The sequence below is a fragment of the Macaca nemestrina genome, chromosome 18, assembly GCF_043159975.1.
Source record: "Macaca nemestrina isolate mMacNem1 chromosome 18, mMacNem.hap1, whole genome shotgun sequence".
Lineage (NCBI taxonomy): Eukaryota > Metazoa > Chordata > Mammalia > Primates > Cercopithecidae > Macaca > Macaca nemestrina.
The window spans coordinates 47,891,438-47,912,136 of record NC_092142.1 but is presented as its reverse complement, the minus strand read 5'-3'; the positions used below and the strand labels follow the sequence as shown (position 1 = coordinate 47,912,136).

Genomic DNA, 20,699 nt, shown 5'->3' with positions numbered 1-20,699 from the left:
TTCCTTAAGGGAGGGGGGATGAAGATGGATGAGAGCCTACAGTTCTCAAAATGCTCTGCATGGACACAGTGCCAGGCTCAGGGCAGCCTCTCCATAAAGTTGTGTTGAATTTATGAATTCTATCTAAACACACAGCACCTGCCATGAGACAGGTGTGATATATTATCACCTCCATTTTGCCAGCAAGGAAACTGAGACCCAGGCCATGACTTGCCCAAGTTTACACTGGTGAGCATTCAGGAGGGGACGTTGTACCTGTGTTCTTGTCTCGTGATTCAGCCTGCTCTCTGCTGCACACATAGGGCTGCCTCTCGGAGGGGCACTTCAGAGACACCCGCGTTTGCTCTTTTGCTACTAAATTGTCCTGAGGCAACATCACATAAACATTACAGAAAATGACTCCAACTGCACTAATTAACTCCCAGGGACATAGCACTCTCCCCAACTCTGAAACCACTCCAGGCTCTGAGTTACGCCACAGCAGGTGTGGAAAGAGAAGGCAGGACAGAGTTCAAGGCAAAGTTCTGATGGGATGCAGATGAACAGAAGACAGACAGCATGTCTGGATGATTGCTGTTTTGATTAGAAATCGTTTCATTGCAAGTGAGAGAAACCCAGTTCAAATCTGCTCAGGAGGAAAGGAGAATGTCTATGAAGGATGGGTAAGGAATCTCCTGCCACCTGGGAGGCCTTCTGCTGGGTCTGCAGGCTGGGTCAGGGGTCAGGGGTCAGGGGTCAGGGCATGAACATTTCCAGGACTCACATGCCTTTTCTCACCATGTATTTCAGTTTCTCTTGCATGCGTTGTTGATTTTATTATTTCTTACTGCAGACCAGCTTTCTCCACCTAAGGGGTAACTTGGTATTGAGAAGTTCTTATGGCTGGGACCAGCAGAGAAGAGATGAACTTCTCCCCTTAGATCTACTATAAAAATAAATAAATAAAAATAAATAAATAAATAACAACAACAACAAACAGGTAAGTAATATGATTTGCTTATCTGGAATCAGCTGCTACTCCCTCAGCAAGTCATCACAGCTAGGACAACAGAGTCACACTCATTGAATACAAGGCCCACATCTGTGAGGCTGGGAACATCCAAAGAAGAAGCGTCATCATTTGTCTTCTGCTTGGCTTTCTCCTGTTTGGAGAGCAGCTTTGTGTAAGGATCCATGCTGGGTTATTTTCATGCATGAGTTCATCTGTTTTCACAACTACCCCCACAGAGTAGCAGCCCATCATCACCCCATTGAACAGAGAGAAAGCTGAGACCCAGACAGGTTGAGTAACTTGCTCAGGTTGTGCAGCTGCTGAGTGATGGAGCCAAGATGTAAATTCATTTATTCTTCACGCCAAAGTATGTTCCCTTTCTTACACCATATTTTCTCTTTAATAGGCATTTAAAGAGCACTTACTGTGTGCAAAATCCTGGAAGGCACACATAAATAATCCAAACTGAGGCCTATCTTTCTAGAGTCTATTTGAGATGATCTTACTCATCCTTAAGAACATGTAACAGCAGCAGAAGAGTTAACAAACATGGTACCAGGTGCCACATAGTGGAGGGAGGGAAAGAAAAGGTGCACTTATTGAGTACTGACTGTATGCCAGGCTTTGTGCTAAACATTTTCATGTTTGTCCTCTAGACCTCTACCATCCAATAGAGTAACCATTAGTCATGTATGACTATTTAAAATGAAAATACACTTCCTGTCACTACCACAATTCAAGTGTTCAGTAGCCACATGTGGCTAGTGGCTACCATATTGAACATCACAGATAAGTATTTCTATCACCACAGAACATTCTATTGAACATTACTGGCCTACACGGGGAGGTCCATGAGCGCAGGCACTGGGGCTTGCTCTCTGCTCTCTATTTTATGCGCAGTGCCTCCAGAGTACCTGACACATGCTAGACACTCAATAGTTAAGGCATGCATGAACAAATGAATACATATACACACACATATGTATATATTTAGATTCAAAGACCACTTCTGGCCAGGTGCAGTGGTTCATGCCTGCAATCACATTTTGGGAGGCCAAGGCAGGCAGATCACTTGAGCCCAAGGGTTTGAGATCAGCCTGGGCAATACGGAGGAACCCCATCTCTACAAAAAAATAGAAAAATTAGCTAGGCATGGTTTCACATGCCTGTGGTCCCAGCTACTCGGGAGGCTGAGATGGGAGGATCCCCTGAGACCAGGAAGTAGAGGTTGGAGTGAGCTGTGATTGTGCCACTGTGCTCCAGCCTGGGTGACAGAGTGAAACCCTGTCTCTCAAAAAAAAAAAAAAAAAAGACAACTTCCATTAGAAGACTTACTGTATATTTAAGTATAACTTTCTGTTAAAATGTGAAAAAAAGAGGCAGTGGGATATGCCTGGATTCTCTGCAGGCAGCACATTTTGTGGGCAGGGTAGGACCGTGGAGGGACAGAGACGTCGTAATGACCATTCTGCATTGAGCACCCGTCACTTTCATGCCAGCTTATTATATTTATAATTTCATGGACTCCTCTCAAGAACCTTATAAAGTGAGATTATTATCCCCATTTTATAGTTCACAAAATTGAGACTCAAAAAAGCTAACTACTGCACTTAAAATCACACAGCAAATAAGTCCCAGAGCCTCCAAAGCCCACACTGTCACCCACCACAGTACTCCCATCTATTTATTTCCTGTACAGCGGAAGCCTGTCTTGACCCCAGCATAATGAATTTTCAGCTTTGGGGTGAGGCTGACTCCCATGAGCAGGCAGATGCCCAGCACCCTTTTAGTCCTCCCAAGCCCAGAGGACCAAGTCATTCATCAGCCATGCCTGGCCCAGAGGTGAGCAGCCTCACAGGTTACCTCTGCACGCATAGGAAAAAAAAAAAAAAGGACTCTTTTACGCTGCCTTGTGGCCAGGTAAGGCGAGGGCTCAGAGAAATGGGGCTGCCCCTTCTGCAATCCGACTGCAAGAAAAGCACCACGGTGGTCTTGGGGGTGTAAAATCAGCAGGGGCCTCTTTCCTGTTCTAGCATGTATGGAAGGAAGTGGTGAAGGATTTTGTCCAAGTGGCCCCATTTGCAGGACCGTCGTGGCTCATAACCTAAGTATGCACTTTCACCACCCCCCAAAAAAGCAAATTACCTTTCCTTCAAGAGCTCTCATCTGAAAGTTTTCCGAGTGTTTCTTTGTCTAACCGCTGTTTTCTCGCTTGTTTATTTATTGCCCATTTTTGATTAAAATATTCTATTCTCAGGAGTCTCCATCCCCCAAAGGTCACTTTCCACGGGCTTGATTTAATTAACGAGTGCCGACTTGAAGATGAAAGGTAGGAAACAAAAGGTCTTCCTCATCCAGTCTGAGCCCAAATAAAATCATATTAACATTTCACCTTTTGTTCCCGTGCAAGAAAAACCTTTGGTGCATTGTATCAAAAATTATTGAAATCATTAGGAAAGAAAGAAAGAAAAGAAGTAGACAGCTGTGGCAATAAATTTGTACCCCGTCTCCCCTGCAGCAGGTCCTAATAGAAAAGAAAAAGGAAGAGAAAGAGGAAAAGAAGGAGAAAAGGGGTAGAAAAGGAAAAACAGAAAGAAAGAGAGATTCCAAGTGACAGTGCTATATCCTAAGCCTTGTTTTAAAGTCAAATTAGGAAAACACAACCATTTGGCAGAAAAGCAAGAGAATATCCTAAAACTACCTCTACTTTCCGATGGATACTCTACTTGAGCACGGACCTTCTCTGTTTTTACATCAGCATCTCTCCAGCCCCTAGAAAAATGTCTGGCATAGGGTAACAACTTGCTAAATATTTGCCAGACACCTTAGTAAACAGAATCCAGGCAAGCTGGGTTCTCACTAAGTCTGTCTTTAGCTCATTCTGGACGTTAAGGCAGATCACAGCTCCTCTCTGGACTGAACAGCTCCATCTGCAAATAGAACACACCTTGTCCTGATTTTCCTGGCCTGGAAGCTGTAAGGACAAAACACAGATGTGGAGGCCCTTGGGAAGGTCAGAGCATCACATGAACAGAAGCCACCATGTTAGGACTCTTCACGTGCTCCCAGAGGCCAAACATAAGCCCATCCCCTCCCTTTCACCCACAGATGTGACAAACCAAAAGAAAGCAAGCCGGGGGAGTATAATCACTACTGCAGAGGAACGGGAGAGGAAGAACCACCAAACATCAGCACACTATTTCTGTTGTCCAAAGGGGAAAAGAAGCTGGATTTTGTAATTTGACAACCCAAATGTTTATCAAATTACAGCAGGTCTCGACCTTCCTGCCTGGAAGTCTCGAGGCAGTGAATAAATAGTGAGTGACACATAGAGGTCCCCAAAGAGGGTAAAGGTCACCAGGTGTGAGTTGCTATAATGAAGAGTTTATGAAAGTGCTGGTACATAAACCTTCCCACAGACTAAGGGCTTGTCAGCAAAGAGTTCCTGTCACCATGCAAGGCCCAGGTGGCTCCACAGAGCCAGGCTCAGGCTCTCAGCTGGCAAAAAGAGGCTCTCCTCCCGCTATTCAATTCGCTTCGCTCATGCAGGTATTTTCTCTCCCACAGAGGAGGCTAGTTACAGATGTGTCTTCTGCCTGCAAGAGGGAAGTAAAGTGCGTTCCTAAGATTGCATGTGACAGTTATGTACAGGATGAGAAAGCTGAATTCACCCCAATAGGAAACAGCAAGAAAACTTCGACAAGCCCTCCAGTCTGGTCCCCTCCACCCGAGACCACAAAGAGACCAAGTTCATTGCAGCCTCAAATTCCTGGGCTCAAGCAATCCTCCCACCTCAGCCTCCCAAGTAGCTGAGACTATAGGTGTGTGCCACCACGTCCGGCTAATTTTCAAACTTTTTTGCAGAAAAGGGGTTTGCTACGTTGCCCAGGCTGGTCTCACACTCCTGGCCTCAAGCAATCTTCCTGCCTTGGCCTTCCAAAGCACTGGGATAATAGGTGTAAGCCATCACCCTTGGCCTGTGTGTCTTTTTCTTTATATCTCTAGCCTCTAATTTTCTGGTTCGAATCTGGTAATCAGAGCAATCTGTAATTCCTCAAGACGGCCTCTGCCATTGCCATTCAGGGGAAATGAGAAAGAGCTGGCCCTTCTCTCCTTTTAAGGATTATTCAGGGATTGGAGACCGTGTTCTCCTGGGCTTCCCTCCCACTGGGGTGCTCATCAGTCCTCTCCTGACCTTTCCTTTGGCTTCCCTGGCCAGAGGCAGGCAGCCCTGGTGGCAACACCCTTCAACAATTCCTTTCCTCTCACTGGGCCTCAATGAGGCATTGTCATTTACTGTTAACATCCTGACGGGCAGACACGCTGACCAGGAGATCCTGCATTTTCCGAGGTGTTTTGGTTGCCTGTAAATGCAAGCAAGATGATCTGGAAAGAGAGGCTTCCATCCTCTGGAACTAAACACCTGGGGAAACCAAGGCGTGGCTGGGCATTCCCTGGAGACACTCAGCATGTATTTCTTAAGCACCTAATAAGTGCCAGGCCCCATGCTAGGCATGTGGGATGCATTTGCAAATGAAAGAGAGCAAAGTCCCCGCCTTGTGGAGTCCGGATTCCAGAATAGAAGACAGGAAACAAACAACATGCATAAGAACCAAACAAATATGTAGCGTGTTACAAGGTGATAATGTTATGGGATCAAAGGAGGCATGTGGGCTAAGGAGGCAGGAGGCCCATGGTCAGGGCTGCGGGGACAGGTGGCAGAGTGGCCTGAACACTGTCACGACTGGAGGAGGAGCAGCTGGCCCAAGTTGGGGGTGGAGAGGGGAAGGGCAGGGGCAGGGCAGGGCAGGTTTGCAAAGCAGGGATGCCTGCCCTCGGCAGGGGTTATTCTGGGAAGGCAGGGAATGGGTTCCAAAGGTGGAAGCAGCTGGCTGAGAGCCATGGAGGAGAGGAAGCAGCGGGAGGGCACTTAGTGCAGTTGAGTCTGGCTGGCGTTGGTGCTTGGGGGAGAGTGGGCTGGACGCACAGTGGGGGCCCATCTGGAAAGCTCCTTCATTACAGCAGGGTCTGGCTTTTGTCCTGAGTGGAGGGAGGGCTGGGAATGGACTCTGCTGGAGTCCTGTGAACACAGCTGAGGAGGCCCAAGAGGAGGACAGTAGCTGTGAGCGCTGCTCTCCCAAACTTCTCGCTCTCCTCTTCTTCCAGCCATGCAGGACGATGGCGGGCCTCTGCTCCCTGAGCATGAGTGTGGCCATGTGACCCGCTTGGGCTGCTGCAATGAGTGTGGAAGGGCCGTGTCACTTCCAGGTGGGTTGAGACTCTGATGACCCGTGGCAGTCAGCTGCAGCCTCCCTCCCCTGGACAGTTGACCCGTGGTATCAAGGACAGTGGCCCTGGATGTTTGCCCAGACCTGAAGCCAGTTTCATGTGAACAAGAAATAAGCTTCTGTGGCACTAAGAGACTTGAGGTTTGTTTTTACTGCAACGTATCTTAGCCTATGGTGACACAAGGACAATTTCAGAGCCCCAGTTCCTCACGAGACTCAAATTTATTCCTGGAAGTCAGGCAGAATCTTCCCAATCTCTATGTAGTTCAAGGCACCTTCCTCATGCCCGGCCAGTGCCGATCTGGTTCCCACCCTGCAGGTTTTGCCAGTGATTACCATTCATTAGCCCTGATATTCCTCCAGAACTCCATGGAACTGCTTGAGTCTCCTGTCTTAGGTTGTCCATCCAATAGTGCCGCAAGGCAAGCAAAGACTGACCCCGGTGGGCTCATTTTGCAGAGGCAGAAACTGAGACACAAGTGAACCAGATGACTCAGGGATGGGCTTCCAGCCTGGGCCTTCTGGGCGGTCGTGTTTCCACCCTAGGAGCTGAGGAGAGTCCCCATGGGGCTGAGAAGCAGGGGGTGCTCTGAGTTGGAGGCCCCAGATTTCCTTCCTTTCTTTCTTCCTTTCTTCCTTTCCTTTCCTTCCTTCCTTCCTTCCTTCCTTCCTTCCTTCCTTCCTTCCTTCCTTCTTTCCTTCCTTCCTTCCTTCCTTCCTTCCTTCCTTCCTTCCTTCCTTCCTTCTTTCTTTCTTTCTTTCTTTCTTTCTTTCTTTCTTTCTTTCTTTCTTTCTTTCTTTCTTTCTTTCTTTCTTTCTTTCTTTCTTTCTTTCTTATCCTTCCTTCCTTCCTTCCTTCCTTCCTTCCTTCCTTCCTTCCTTCCTTCCTTCCTTCCTTCCTTCCTTCCTTCCTTCCTTCCTTCCTTCCTTCCTTCCTTCCTCTCCCTCTTTTGGTCTCTCTCCTTCTTTCTTTCTTTTTTTTTTGAAACAGGGTATCACTCTGTCACCCAGGCTAGAGTGCAATGGTTTGAACACAGCTCATCGCAGCCTCCAACTTCCAGACCCCAAGCAATCCTCCCACCTCAGCCTCCTGAGTAGCTGGGACCACAGGTGTGCACCACCACACCCGGCTAATTTTTGTATTTTTTATAGAGACAGTGTTTTGCCGTGTTGCCCAGGCTGAGAGGTCACACATTCCTGATCTTTCCTCGGTCATGAGAGAGACTCTACGTTGTTCACACCAGGCTGCTGTGGAGTAAGAGGGAGGCAGCTGGGGGCCTGGGGCACGTCAGAACTCTTCTCCAGTGCCATCCCCATCTGTCTGTCCCCTGTCCCATCTGCCCCAGGCACATGGACAACTTGACAGTATGGCTAGCGGGTCAGGCTCCTGCTGCCTCGCAATTCACACAGGAGTTTCTCAACCTCAAGAGCTCTACTTCTCCCCTTTGTGTTCATTTCACATCAACTCTTACTCATGCTTCTGAACTTGGCATGTATGTCACCTCCTCAGGGTGGTCTTCCCTGATTTCCCAGACAGGTGCTGCGCCGCCCACTCCCATGCTCCTGGTGTGACCCCTTCATGACATCCTGACCTGTCAGCAATGTGCTCATCTATGAAAAATGTCCACTGCCCCTTCTAGGCTGTAAGCATAATGAAGGTACGGTCCTCTTCAGTTTTCCTCATCCCAAGGTTTGGAGCATAACAAGCCACACTAAATATTCGTAGACAGCGTGAATAAATTGTCAAAAGCTGTACAAACAGAAGGGATTTTTGTCTGTCTACATTAAATGGCAATTCCACCTTCCCCAGCTCAGGAAGGATTTCACGGATCCACTCACCATAGGGGCTTGATTGCATTTTAAATAAAAAGACCCTGTCCCCAGACACCGTGGGCAGCCTGCATCAGAGCTTTTCCCTTGTAATGAACTTCCCTGGCATTATTGCTGCATTAAATTGTGTTAATCAAATGGGAAGTGGTAAGCGGTTTTCCTCCCCGTGTAATCCTTCCTGAGCTGAACACTCTCAGTGGGAAAATGAAAAGGCTGACACGAATCAGAGTCCAGGACGGATCAAAGAACAGCAGCAGTTTTGATTTGTGTTAATTTTGCATGTACAAGAAAACCCTCCTCATTCCTCTTTATTTAAAGAAGGCAGAAGCATGACAATAACATACTGTTTGAAGAGCGACAACGAAAAGCAGAACATTTTGCTCAGACACTAAAGAGGCAGAGGGAGAGGAAGAGCAACTCACACAATGTCACGCTGTCTCTGTACCTGAGAACAAAGGCTGTTTGCTAAACTTGTTTGAAGGATCCACATTTTCAGGTGTGGCTGGATGGGCGAGAGCTTTGCTTTCCTTTTATGCCTAGTGGCCTGCAGTTCAGGCTTCAAATGAACTCATCTTTCATTCCTTCTTTCAGGGAACAGTCACTAAACTCTGTACTGGGCATAGAGAGATGAGTGAGCCACAGCCCTTACTCTCAGGATGCTCCTAGTCTGCTGGGAGGGTGGAAATGGATCCAGGTGCTTATGCTACCAGTGGGGGAGTGCTGTTGCAATGGAGGAAGTTCTCAGATGCTGGGGAAACACAAGGGCAGGAAACGGTGCTAGGCAAGGGAGTTGGGCCTCCAGTATCCACACTGTCCTTCCCCCATGGAGCCTTGGCCTGTGGTGAGCATGGACAACCAGTTCTGAGATTCTCCTTCAGAGCCAAGGAGTCTCCCAGTTTCTCAGCCTCAGAAAAAGTTCCCCAAATCGAAGTGTCTCTCGACGGTTTCTAGTGTCAATTCACACGCTTAACAAAGACCACTCAGAGCAGATCTGGAGCAGGTGAAAAGCTCCACTCATGTCTCTCATCTCAGAAGTTAGGCTGATGAAGCTGCAAGATCTCACCTACCATCAGGGACTCTTGTTGAGACTGTGCAAGATCTTGGGGAAGGAAGAAAACACAAGAGGGAAGTGAGTCAAACAGGCAAAGCAGGTCGGGAACAGGCAGAGTTCACTCCGGTTCCACTGGAGTACTCCTCCCTTAAAAGTGGGACACTTAGGAATTGAGAGCGTCGTTGCTGACTAGGACAGTTATAACACAAACCTCCTTTACTGAGCCCTTCCTATTTTCCAGGCACAAGACAGTCATCATTTCATTGTAATATCACCCTTAATGCCCACTTATCACAATGTATCAGGTGAGGTGAGTGACTTTCAGAGAGATTCAGTAATGTACCCGAGTTCACCCAGTGACAGGGCCAAAACTTTTGATCAGCTCAAACTCAAGCCCATTTTATTTTCACTGGAGGCTGCTGAGGGTTTCTGAGTCTACTTGCAGTATTTTATGTGGTTTTATATAAGCTAGAGAGCAGCAAAGCACAAGTGGCCCAGTTGCCCAAGATTTTTAAAAAGTCATTACATTTTCAGACTGTTAGTTGCTATGGAAGACTGTGCCCTTTTGATATTTGGGAAACACAGGAACCAGCAAGATTGTAGAGCCACTGTGGCATTTCACATGGCACTGGTAAGCTAGACACCGCTGATGAAATTGGGGTCCCAGACGTTCCAGAGCCCTTGTCTTGGGTAGGCCAGGGCTGCTGGGATGGGGAGTGAAGGGAAGGATACTGGGCTGGAAGCAGGACATTCTGGCCCAAGATGCTTCTCTGCCATTCACTCACCACAGACCTTTAGGCAGTGACGGTTGTCCGCATTTGTCCTTCAGAAAAATTAGGTTACTTATACCTGCTAGTTGTAAGGATGCTGTACATAATTAGTGATCAAAGATGATGACTGTGAATACCTCCCAAATAGGACTTACTCCGCAAATGTGAAGTGTCAGGGTATCAGCTGAAATGGATCAGGGACTGAGTCATAGAGAAAAGAAGGGAAAACATGCTTATCACATGTAGCCAGTGTGAGAAACAAGAATGCAACTCACATAAAAAGAGCAGAACAGCCAGGTGCGGTGGCTCACTCCTGTAATCCCAGAACTTTGGGAGGCCAAGGTGAGTGGATCACCTGAGGGCAGGAGTTTGAGACCAGCCTGGCCAACATGGTGAAACCTCATCTATACTAAAAATACAAAATTAGCCGGGCATGGTGGCAGGTGCCTGTAATCCCAGCTACTTGCGAGGCTGAGGCAGGAGAATCACTTGAACCTGGGAGGCAGAGGTTGCAGTGAGCCAGGATCACACCACTACATTCCAGCCTGGATAACAGAGTGAGACTCGGTCTCAAAAACATAAATAAAATAAAATAAAATAAAATAAAATAAAATAAAATAAAAGCAGAACCAGGTGTACACACACACACACACACACACACACACACACACACACACACACATATCTCAATAATGAGGTGGAGAAATATACTTTCCTCCTCTTTATTTATTTACTAAAATATTTCTGAGTATTTGCTATGTTCCAGGCACTAAAGAAAGACCAATAAACAAGAGAGGCAAAGTTTGTTATTTAATTCAGATTAACAGGAGTTGACCTAAAACCAAGTACTTAATAGATCATTAGCTCCTTCCCATGATGTTCCACATTGTCCTAAGGATGAGTCTTTTTTTTCCTTTTTTTAAAGACTAGAGGCCTCCCTCTGCTGCCCAGGCTGGAGTGCAGTGGTGCAATTATAGTTCATTGCAGCCTCAACTTTTGGGGCTCAAGGGATCCTCCTGCCTCAAACTCCTAAGTAACTGGGATTATAGGTGTGCACTACCATGCCCGGCTAATTTTTCTATTTTTTGCAGAGACAAAGTCTTGTTCTGTTTCCCAGGCTGGTCTTGAACTTCCAGATTCAAGCAATCCTCCCACTTCAGGCTCCCAAAGCCCTGGGATTAGAGGCATAAGTTTTAGTGGCTGCATAATATTTCACTGTTTGGATTATCATAGTTTAGTTTCCTAGTGTTTGGCATTTGGGTTTTTTTTTTTCAAATTTGGGGGAGTCACACAAATTTATGTCTACATTAATAAATACTTCCTTAGGATACAAGCAAAGATGTGGAAAGGTTGAGTCAAAGGGTATAAACATTTCTAAAGAGTTTGATGTACCTATTCCCAAAACTAGCCCCAATTTCTACCTCCAGCTGTAGGATATGAGCCTCAAAACACAGGCCTCTTGGAATTAAACTAGAAATCAGTAATAAAGATATCTGGAAAAAATTCTTCAAATATATAGAAATTAAATAAACAACATACTTCTAAATAATCCGTTGGTCAGAAGGAAATATCAGGGAGAATTAAATAATAGTTTGAACAAACGGGGGGGCATGCCCAAGATGGCCAAATAGGAACAGCTCCAGCCTCCAGCTCCCAGTGTGAGTGACACAGAAGACGGGTGATTTCTGCATTTTCAACTGAGGTACTGGGTTCATCTCACTGGGGCATGTCAAACAGTTGGTGCTGGTCCACGGGTGCAACCCAACCAGTGAGAGCTGAAGCAGGGTGAGGCATCACCTCACCTGGGAAGTGCAAGGGGGAAGGGAAGTCCTTTTCCTAGCCAAAGGAAATTGAGACACAAAACACCTGGAAAATCAGGTAACTCCCACCCTAATACTGCACTTTACCAAGGGTCTTACCAAACGGCACACCAGGAGATTATATCCCACACCTGGCCCGGAGGGTCCCATGCCCATGGAACCTCCCTCATTGTTAGCACAGCAGTCTGAGATCTAACTGCAAGGCAACAGCGAGGCTGGAGGAGGGGCGCCCACCATTGCTGAGGCTTAAGTAGGTAAACAAAGCCATTGGGAAGCTCGAATTGGGTGGAGCCCACAACTACTCAAGGAGGCCTGCCTGCCTCTGTAGACCACCTCTGGGGACAGGGCATAGCTAAACAAAAAGCAGCAGAAACCTCGGCAGAGGTATATGTCCCTGTCTGACAGCTTTGAAGAGAGCAGTGGATCTCCCAGCATGGAGGTTGAGATCTGAGAATGGATAGACTGTCTGCTCAAGTTGGTCCCTGACCCCTGAGTAGCCTAACTGGGAGACATCCCCCACTAGGTGCAGACCGACACCTCACAACTCACACGACTGGGTACACCCCTGAGACAAAGCTCCAGAGCAAGAATCAGGCAGCAACTCTCGCTATTCAGCAATATTCTATCTTCTGCAGCCTCTGCTGCTGATACCCAGGCAAATAGGGTCTGGAGTGCACCTCAAGCAAACTCCAACAGACCTATAGCTGAGGGTCCTGACTGTTAGAAGGAAAACTAACAAACAGAAAGGACACTCACAACAAAACCCCATCAGTACATCACCATCATCAAAGACCAAAGGCAGATAAAAACACAAAGATGGGGAAAAAGCAGTGCAGAAAAGCTGGAAATTCAAAAATTCAGAGCGCATCTCCCCCTCCAAAGGAACACAGCACATCGCCAGCAACAGAACAAAGCTGGATGGAGAATGACTTTGACGAGTTAAGAGAAGAAGGCTTCAGTCAATCAAACTTCTCAGAGCTGAAGGAGGAACTACGTAACCAGTGCAAAGAAACTAAAAACCTTGAAAAAAGATGTGACGAATGGCTAACTAGAATAACCAATCTAGAGAAGTCCTTGAAAGAACTGATAGAGATGAAAACCATAATACAAGAACTACATGACAAATGCACAAGCTTCAGTAACCGACTTGATCAACTGGAAGAAAGAGTATCAGCGATTGAAGATCAAATGAATGAAATGAAGTGAGAAGAGAAGAGTAGAGAAAAAAGAGTAAAAAGAAATGAACAAAGCCTCCAAGAAATATGGGATTATGTGAAAAGACCAAATCTACATCTGATTGGTGTGCCTGAAAGTGAGGGGGAAAATGGAACCAAGTTGGAAAACACTCTGCAGGGTATCATCCAGGAGAACTTCCCCAACCTAGTAAGGCAAGCCAACATTCAAATTCAGGAAATACAGAGAATGCCACAAAGATACTCCTTGAGAAGAGCAACTCCAAGACACATAATTGACAGATTCACCAAAGTTGAAGTGGCGGAAAAAAAATTAAGGGCAGCCAGAGAGAAAGGTCGGGTTACCCACAAAGGGAAGCCCATCAGACTAACAGTAGATCTATCAGCAGAAACTCTCTAAGCCAGAAGAGAGTGGGGCCAATATTCAACATTCCTAAAGAAAAGAATTTTCAACCCAGAATTTCATATCCAACCAAACTAAGTTTCATAAGTGAAGGAGTAATAAAATTCTTTACAGATAAGCAAATACTTAGAGATTTTGTCACCACCAGGCCTGCCCTACAAGAGATCCTGAAGGAAGCACTCAACATGGAAAGGAACAACCAGTACCAGCCATTGCAAAAACATGCCAAAATGTAAAGTCCATCGATGCTAGGAAGAAACTGCATAAACTAACAAGCAAAATAACCAGCTAATATCATAATGACAGGACCAAGTTCACACATAACAATATTAACCTTAAATGTAAATGGACTAAATGGTCCAATTAAAAGACACAGACTGGCAAATTGGATAAAGAGTCAAGACTCATCAGTTTGCTGTATTCAGGAGACCCATCTCACATGCAGAGACATACATAGGCTCAAAATAAAGGGATGCAGGAAGATCTACCAAGCAAATGAAGAACAAAAAAAAAGCAGGGGTTGCAATCCTAGTCTCTGATAAAACAGACTTTAAACCATCAAAGATCAAAAAAGACAAGGCCATTACATAATGCTAAAGGGAACAATTCATCAGGAAGAGCTTACTATCCTAAATATATATGCACCCAATACAGGAGCACCCAGATTCATAAAGCATGTCCTTAGAGACTTACAAACAGACTTAGACTCCCATACAATAATAATGGGAGAATTTAACACTCCACTGTCATCATTAGACAGATCAATGAGACAGAAAGTTAACAAGGATATCCAGGAATTGAACTCAACTCTGCACCAAGCGGACCTAATAGACATCTACAGAACTCTCCATCCCAAATCAACAGAATATACATTCTTCACAGCACCACATCACACTTATTCCAAAATTGGCCACATAGTTGGAAGTAAAGCACTCCTCAGCAAATGTAAAAGAACAGAAATCACAACAAACTGTCTCTCAGACCACAGTGCAATCAAACTAGAACTTAGGCCTAAGAAACTCAATCAAAACCACTCAACTACATGGAAACCGAACAACCTACTCCTGAATGACTACTGGGTACATAACGAAATGAAGGTAGAAATAAAGATGTTCTTTGAGACCAATGAGAACAAAGATACAACATACCAGAATCTCTGGGACACATTTAAAGCAGTGTGTAGAGGGAAATTTATAGCACTAAATGCCCACAAGAGAAAACTGGAAAGATCTAAAATTGACACCCTAACATCACAATTAAAAGAACTAGAGAAGCAAGAGCAAACACATTTGAAAGCTAGCAGAAGGCAAGAAATAACTGAGATCAGAGCAGAACTGAAGGAGATAGAGACACAAAAAACCCTCCAAAAAATCAATGAATCCGGGAGCTGACTTTTTGAAAAGATCAATAAAATTGATAGACCACTAGCAAGACTAATAAAGAAGAAAAGAGAGGAGAATCAAATAGATGCAATAAAAAATGATAAAGGGGATATCACCACCGACCCCACAGAAATACAAACTACCATCAGAGAGTACTATAAACACCTCTATGCAAATAAACTAGAAAACCTATAAGAAATGGATCATTTCCTGGACACTTACACTCTCCCAAGACTAAACCAGGAAGAAGTTGAATCCCTGAATAGACCAATAGTAGGCTCTGAAATTGAGGCAATAATTAATAGCCTACCAACCAAAAAAATTCCAGGACCAGACGGATTCACAGCCGAATTCTACCAGAGGTACAAGGAGGAGTCGGTACCATTCCTTCTGAAACTATTCCAATCAATAGAAAAAGAGGGAATCCTCCCTAACTCATTTTATGAGGCCAACATCATCCTGATACCAAAGCCTGGCAGAGATACAACAAAAAAAGAGAATTTTTGACCAATATCCCTGATGAACATCGATGCAAAAATCCTCAATAAAATACTGGCAAACCAAATTCAGCATCACATCAAAAAGCTTTTCCACAATGATCAAGTCAGCTTCATCCCTGGATGCATGGCTGGTTCAACATATGCGAATCAATAAACATAATCCAGCATATAAACAGAACCAAAGACAAAAACCACATGATTATCTCAATAGATGCAGAAAAGGCCCTTGAAAAAATTCAACAGCCCTTCATGCTAAAAACACTCAAGAAATTTGGTATTGATGGAACATATCTCAAAATAATAAGAACTATTTATGACAAACCCACAGCCAATATCATACTGAATGGGCAAAAACTGGAAGTGTTCCCTTTGAAACCTGGCACAAGACAGCGATGCCCTCTCTCACCACTCCTATTCAACATAATGTTGGAAGTTCTGGCTAGGGCAATCAGGCAAGAGAAAGAAATCAAGGGTATTCAGCTAGGAAAAGAAGAAGTCAAATTGTCCCTGTTTGCAGATGACATGATTGTATATTTTGAAAACCCCATCATCTCAGCCCAAAATCTCCTTAAGCTGATAAGCAACTTCAGCAAAGTCTCAGGATACAAAATAAATGTGCAAAAATCACAAGCATTCTTATACACCAGTAACAGACAAACAGAGTGTCAAATCATGAATGAACTCACATTCACAATAGCTTTTAAGAGAATAAAATACCTAGGAATCCAACTTACAAGGGATGTAAAGGACCTCTTCAGGGAGAACTACAAACCACTGCTCAGTGAAATAAAAGAGGACACAAACAAATGGAAGAACATACCATGCTCATGGATAGGAAGAATCAATACTGTGAAAATGGTTATACTGCCCAAGGTAATTTATAGATTCAGTGCCATCCCCATTAAGCTACCAATGACTTTCTTCACAGAATTGGAAATACTGCTTTAAAGTTCATATGGAACCAAAAAAGATCCCACATTGCCATGACAATCCTAAGCCAAAAGAACAAAGCTGAAGACATCATGCTACCTGACTTCAAACTACACTACAAGGCTACAGTAACCAAAACAGCATGGTACTGGTACCAAAACAGAGATATAGACCAATGGAACAGAACAGAGCCCTCAGAAATAATACCACACATCTACAGTCACCAGATCTTTGACAAACCTGACAAAAACAAGAAATGGAGAAAGGATTCCCTATTTATTAAATGGTGCTGGGAAAATTGGTTAGCCATAAGTAGAAAGCTGAAACTGGATCTTTTCCTTACTCCTTATACGAAAATTAATTCAAGATGGATTAGAGACTTAAATGTTAGACCTAAAACCATAAAAACCCTAGAAGAAAACCTAGGTAATACCATTCAGGACATAGGCATGGGCAAGGACTTCATGTCTAAAACACCAAAAGCAATGGCAACAAAAGCCAAAATTGACAAATGGGATCTAATTAAACTAAAGAGCTTCTGTACAGCAAAAGAAACTACCATTAGAGTGAACAGGCAACCTACAGAATGGGAGAAAATTTTTGCAATCTACTCATCTGACAAAGGGCTAATATCCAGAACCTACAAAGAACTCAATCAAATTTACAAGAAAAAAACAACCCCATCAAAAAGTGGGCAAAGTATATGAACAGACACGTCTCAAAAGAAGACATTCATACAGCCAACAGATGCATGAAAAAATGCTCATCATCACTCACCATCAGAGAAATGCAAATCAAAACCACAACGAGATACCATCTCACACCAGTTAGAATGGCAATCATTGAAAAATCAGGAAACAGGTGCTGGAGAGGATGTGGAAAAATAGGAACACTTTTACACTGTTGGTGGGACTGTAAACTAGTTCAACCATTGTGGAAAACAGTATGGTGATTCCTCAAGGATCTAGAACTAGAAATACCATTTGACCCAGCCATCCCATTACTGGGTATATGCCCAATATGCCCAAAGGATTATAAATCATGCTTCTATAAAGACACATGCACATGTATGTTTATTGCGGCACTATTCACAATAGCAAAGACTTGGAATCAACCCAAATGTCCACCAGTGACAGACTGGATTAAGAAAATGTGGCACATATACACCATGGAATACTATGCAGCCATAAAAAAGAATGAGTTTGTGTCCTTTGAAGGGACATGGATGCAGCTGGAAACCATCATTCTCAGCAAACTATCACAAAAACAGAAAACGAAACACCGCATGTTCTCACTCATAAGTGGGAATTGAACAATGAGATTACTTGGACACAGGAAGGGGAACATCACACACCGGGTCCTATTGTGGGGATGGGGTAGGGGCAACGGATAGCATTAGGAGATATACCTATTGTAAATGACAAGTTAATGGGTGTGGCACATCAACATGGCACATGTATACATATGTAACAAACCTGCACGTTGTGTACATGTACCCTAGAACTTAAAGTATATTAAAAAATTAGTTTGAACAAATAATTGAACAAATATAAAACACAGCATATCAAATTTATGGGATGCAGCTAAAGCAATGTTTAAAGAGAAAGGTGCAACATTAAACGCTTACATTTAATAAAGTAAAGGTTTCATATTAACAACCTAGTATTTATCCTTTAAAAAAACTGAAGAAGATAAAAGACCCAAAGTAAGCAGAAGAAAAGGGAGATACTAATAAGAGTGGAAATCAATAAAATTTAAAAAAGAAAAATAGAGAAATAAAAAAAATCAAAAGTTGGTCATTTGAAAAAATTAATAAAATTGATAAAAGTCTAGCCAGACTCTCAAAGAAATAGAAACAATACAAATTACTATTATTTGGAATTAAAGAGAAAATTTCACTACAGATTATACAGATGTTAAAAGTTTAATGAGGCCAGGCGCGGTGGCTCAAGCCTGTAATCCCAGCACTTTGGGAGGCCGAGACCGGTGAATCACGACGTCAGGAGATCGAGACCATCCTGGCTAACACGGTGAAACCCCGTCTCTACTAAAAAATACAAAAAACTAGCCGGGCGAGGTGGCGGGCGCCTGTAGTCCCAGCTACTCGGGAGGCTGAGGCAGGAGAATGGTGTGAACCCGGGAGGCGGAGCTTGCAGTGAGCTGAGATCTGGCCACTGCACTGCAGCCTGGGTGACAGAGCAAGACTCCGTCTCAAAAAAAAAAAAAAAAAAAAAAAGTTTAATGAACAGCCATATATATATATATTTGACTGCTTAGATAAAATTGTTCAAGTCCTTGAAACCACAAATTACTAAACTTATCCAAGAATAAACAGGCAATCTAAGTAGCCCATTATCCATAAAGAAATTTAAATTATAGCTTAAAATCTTCTGAAAATGAAAACTGCAGACTCAGATTGTCTCTCTGTGAATTATACCAAACATGTAAAGAAAATTTTCTACACATGTTGTTCCAAAAACATAGAAGAGGAAGCACTTCTAACTTATTTTAAGAGGCCAGAACTACCTTGATCCCAAAACCAGAAAATGACGATACAAGAAACCTACAGATGAATATCTCTCATGAAAATAGACACAAAATTCTCATCAAAATATTAGCAAATCCAGTCCAGTAATATATTAAAAGGGTAATGTATCATGGCCAGATGCAGTTTATCTCAGGAATGCAAAGCTGGTTCAACATTTGAAAATCAGTCACTGTAATCTTCCATATTAACAGATTAAAGAAGAAAAATTCCATGGTTTTACCAACTGATACAAGAAAAAAAAAAAAGCATTTTTAAAAACTCAACATTTATCCATGATAAAAACTCTCAGAAAACTAGGAATAAAGCGGAACTTCTTTAATCTGATAAAGGTTATCCACCAAAAAAACAAAAACAAAACAAAACAAAACCAAAACTGCAGCCAACATCATATTTAATGGTGAAAAAAATTACATGCTTACATCCTAAGATAGGAAACAAGAAAAAGATATTCACTCACACGACTCCAATTTTCCAATTTGTCATGAAAATCCTGTCTTAGGTAACAAGGCCAAAACCAAAAAAAGACACAGAACTGGGAAAGAAAGAAATAAAACCCTTTTTATTCATAGATAACACGACTGTATACAATACATAGAAAATCCCAAAGAATTCTATCTTCAAAAAATGCAAAAACAAAAATGAGAACTATTGAGTTTAGCAAGGTCAAGAGTTGTCTACATGCCAGATATGAGCAGTTAAAAACTGGAATATTAAAAAGCAACATGTACAAAAGTTTTAGGAAAACTAGCTACATAGACATAAATCTAACAAAGATGTATGCAAGATCTGTATGCTGAAAACCACAAAACAATGATGAAAGAGATTAAAGAAGATCTAATAATTGAGGAGACATGCTGTGCTCATGTATTGGAAAATTCAACACGGTTAAGATACCAATTCTCTCCCAAACTGATCTAGATATTTAATGCAATTTCCATCAAAATCCCAGTAGGAATTTTTGTAGATATAGACAAATTAATTGTAAGATTTATATGGAAAGTCAAAATAGCCAAAAACCTTTTTTTAAAAGAACAAATTTGGAGAATTTCATACTGTCAGCTTTTTTTTTTCAACTTTTATTTTAGATTCAGGGAATATATGTGCAGATTTGTTACCTAGGTATATTGCATGATGCTGAGGTTTGGAGTACAAATGATTCCATTACCCGCATACTGAACATAGTACCCAACAATTAGTTTTTCAGTCCTTGTCCCCCTATTCCCCCCCTTCCCCTTCTGGTAGTCCTCCATGTCTATCGTTGCCATCTTGATGTCCATTAGTACCCAATGTTTAGCTCTCACTTATAAGTGAGAATATGCAGGATTTGGTTTTCTGTTCCTTAGGATAATGGCCTACAGCTGCAGCCATGTTGCTGCAAAATAACACAGTTTCTTTCATTTTTATGGCTGCATAGTATTCCATGGTGTGTATGTACCATATTTTCTGTATCCAGTACACTGTTGATGGGCAGCTAGGTTGATTCCACCTCTTTCCTGTTGTGAATAGTGCTGTGATGAACATGCAAGGGCATGTGTTTTTTTGGTAGAATGATTTGTTTTATTTTGGGTAGATACCAGTAATGGAGTTGCTAGGTTGAATGGTAGTTTTGTTTTAAGTTCTTTGAGAAATCTCTAAACTGGTTTTCACAATGTCTGAACTAATTTACATTCCCACCAACAGTCCATAAGCATTCACTTTTCTCTGCAGCTTCACCAACATCTATTTTTAAAAAATTATTTTAATGATAGCCATTCTGACTTGTATGAGATGATATCTCATTGTGGGTTTTGATTTGCATTTCTCTGATGATTAGTGAAGTGAAGAATTTTTCCATATGTTTGTTGGCCACTTGTGTATCTTCTTTTGAGAAGTGTCTGTTCATGTTCTTTGCCCATTTTTGATAGAGTTACTTGTTTTCTGATTGTTCAATTGTTTAAGTTCCTTACAGATTCTTAATATTCGATCTTTGTCAGATACCCAGTTTGCAAATATT

The 20,699-nt window shown here is 43.0% G+C and overlaps 1 long non-coding RNA gene across 5 annotated transcripts in view; it reads right to left on the bottom strand.

Annotated features, from left to right (window-relative positions):
• Window positions 1-985: 985 nt before the first annotated feature.
• The window catches only part of LOC105492240 (uncharacterized), a 93,005-nt gene continuing 73,291 nt past the window's right edge, over window positions 986-20,699 (bottom strand). For 3 of the 5 annotated variants that reach the window (XR_011616421.1, XR_011616425.1, XR_011616423.1), the window contains one exon: window positions 7,585-9,208. This is a non-coding gene — a long non-coding RNA (uncharacterized lncRNA). Of the gene's footprint in view, window positions 1,143-7,584; window positions 9,209-20,699 lie in introns of those variants that run through there. The other 2 variants (XR_011616422.1, XR_011616427.1) reach the window with 2 other exon arrangements.